Raw genomic sequence first — 3,230 nt, 5'->3', positions numbered from 1 at the left:
GAGTTGACAGTTCTGGAAATTGTAGCTTCAACATATCTGGAGGAGGCACCAGGTTGAGAAAAGTCAGTTAATAGAAACAGAATGTGATATGCGGAGATGAAGTGAGGTATGTCATTAAAAGGAGTGAAGCTGCTGTATGCAATCCTGTTTTGGGTCCCTAAAAGCTATGTGATACTGCTCTTTTTAAGTGGGCTGAAGACAGACTCGGACTGATCTGGATTTAGGAATCAAAGCAGTTCAAGAAACTACTTTGGAAGTCTGAAGCTGCTTCCACTATTTGCCATTCACAGTTACCATCTTTCCTGCAATCTCCATTCCTACTTTCTTCATAACATTTGTTTTTTTCTGGCAAGGCCTTCTTTTTTCTGCTTCCTGGGGTTATGCCACCCAACATAACTAAAGGTGTGGGTAATAAATTGACAGTTAGGGCAGTACTTCCTGCATCAATCTTAATGAAAATTCCAATAACTTAGATCATTCTGCAAGACGGAAAGCTTTTCAGTCCCTTTTCATAGCAATCCCTTTTTGTAGAAGTGCAACCAAATTATGAAATACTCTTTAATGCTGCCAAATTGTTCCAGTGCTAAGTACAATGTCACTGTACAGAGTATAGGTCAGTGGTGGCGAACCTATGGCACGCGTGCCAAAGGTGGCACTCAGAGCCCTCTCTGTGGGCACACGTGCCATTGCCCCAGTCCTTGGCCTTCAGCTGGGTTTTATAAAACCTTTTCGCTTTAGGCATCCACCGCCGTGTGCAAAAAAAAAAAAAGGTTCAATCAATCAATTTCAACTTCTCGCGGAGAAAAAAAAATCTCGCAAAGTTGGAATTGATTGATTGAACGTTTTAGTCCCACCCAGTCTGCCGTTACCACCTCAGCCACACCCACCCAATGGGCCACACCCACCCAATGGGCCACACCCACCCAGCACCCGACGATACATAAGTGGGCTTTGGGTTGCAGTTTGGGCACTCGGTTTCTAAAAGGTTCGCCATCAGTGGTATAGGTAGTCCTCAACTTAAAACAGTTCATTTAGTGACTACAACAGTTGATTTAGTGACTGTTCAAAGTTACAACAGCACTGAAAAAAGGGACTTACGACCGTTTTTCACACTTATGACTGTTGCAGCACCCCATGGTCATGTGATCAAAATTCAGACACTTGGCAACTGACTCATATTTATGACATTTGCAGTGTCTCAGGGTCATGCAATCACCTTCTGTGACCTTCTGACAAGCAAAGTCAATGGGGAAGCCAGATTCACTTAAGCATCATGTTCCTAACTTAAAAACTTCAGTGATTCGCTTAGCAACATACATTTTGGGCTCAATTGTGGCCATAAGTCAGTGTTTCTCAACCTTGACCATTTTAAGGGATGTGGACTTCAACTCCCAGAATTCCACAGCCAGCAATGCTGGCTGTGGAATTCTGGGAGTTGAAGTCCACATGCCTTAAAATGGTCAAGGTTGAGAAACACTGTCATAAGTAGAGGACTTCCTGTATATTTATTGCTGTTGTTGATTTCTTAGTTATGTAAAGATGGAAGGACAATTTTGATTCCATATGACAAATTTAATTCCATATGACAAATTTAATTCCACAACATCAGTATCTAGCTATCTGGATTTATACACTACTTCACTCCACAGACTCAGTTACCCTGATGCCCTCTGATATTCTTCTTTTAATCCAATTATTAATTTTTTTAAGGATTTCCTTTAAAAAAACAACCCTATCTTTTGCCTTTCACCTGTACAGCCCTACTCTCCTTCCAGTTCTCGGTAATGCAATTCTACTTTTGTTCCATGATGACTTTTACTCAGCCATTGTTCGTCTTTTTCTGCGGAGACCAGTCCCTTCTTAGAATCGTTTTCACAGCATGGATAAAGTTCCCATACTCTCTCTAGCTGTCTGGATAAAAAAAAATCTGACTATCTTCAAAGACCCACGCCGGCATGAAAGTAAAAATCCAAGAAAAGAGCTTGCTTTGGAGATTTCGTCTTTTTCTTTGAATAAAAGATGAAGAAGATAAATCTTTTCATGAACTGGTCTGATTGTGCTAAACAGCAAGAAGGGCACAAGTGCAACGCACCTTTCACCTTCTAGTCATGTCGTGAGCTTTTTACTATAATATTTATGGATACAATATTAGTAAAGGAGGGATGTGTTCTAGATGAAAGTTACTTTTGAAACCCAAAATAAAAAACGATATTGCTTTGTTCCCTAGGCCTGTTGTGCATATAGCCTCAAGATATGTACAATAACAAGGCAACCAAAGTTAATAAGTATAAATAGCATGGCTGGCAGCAGACAAAATTGCTACTGTTGAAATGAAGCCAAATAAAGTCACCTTGTATGGAAGGGAAAGGAGTCCCTTGCTAAACAAGACAAGTTGCCTGCCAGTGTCCAGCAGCTTCAACAAGTGGAGAAGTTCTTAATGAGCCCTAGCAGAGGGGCTCTTCTGCTCAAACTTTCTGGTTTCCTAGTGGGAACTTAAGAACATAGTTCTATCATCTTGTTCTGCTTAATGAACATTGTGGAACCAGAGCATAAGTTTCAAATTTGTGTCTTCTACATTTTGGGAGCTGTGAGTAATTTGGATTTTAGTAAATCGGAAATTAAGTTACTAAATTGTTGATTTATTCCCAGTAGCACTTGAGGGCAGGACAAGAAACAATGGATGGGAGATTGTCTGAGGGACATTCAACCTGGAAAAATAAGGAGGCATTTCCTGACTGTGAGAATGATTAATCAGTGAAATAGCTTGCCTCCCAGAGTTGTGGGTGCTCTATCACTAGAGGCTTTTAAGAAAAGACTGGATAAACATTTGTCCAGGTTGGTATAAGGCAGCGGTTCTCAACCTGTGGGTCGCAACCCCATTTGGGGTCGCACAACCATTTCACAGGGGTCGCCAAACAACGCCGTCCGCCATTTTTTTTTACCCTTTTCCTTAGCTGTGCTACTCCCTCTGCTTGGCGGCAGCCTGCATGCAGGAACTTTACCAAACATGCCCTGCAGGAGGCGTGTGAAAAGCGCAGGCGCAGAGCAAGGCCCCACCCTCCCCAGGGACTCATTTCAGATTTAGGCGGCAAAAGTTTTTCTCGCGCAGAGGAGAGAGGTAAAACAATTGCGGAACACTCGGGAATCCCTTGCAAGGCCCCAGGTACCTTGGTGCTTATTTCCTAATGCCTTCCCCCCCCCCCGTTATCTGCTCCACCCCGAATTCTCCT

This window comes from Protobothrops mucrosquamatus, unplaced genomic scaffold, assembly GCF_001527695.2.
Source record: "Protobothrops mucrosquamatus isolate PMUCROS unplaced genomic scaffold, P.Mucros_1.0 scaffold2219, whole genome shotgun sequence".
NCBI lineage: Eukaryota > Metazoa > Chordata > Lepidosauria > Squamata > Viperidae > Protobothrops > Protobothrops mucrosquamatus.
This window is presented reverse-complemented; position numbering follows the sequence as displayed.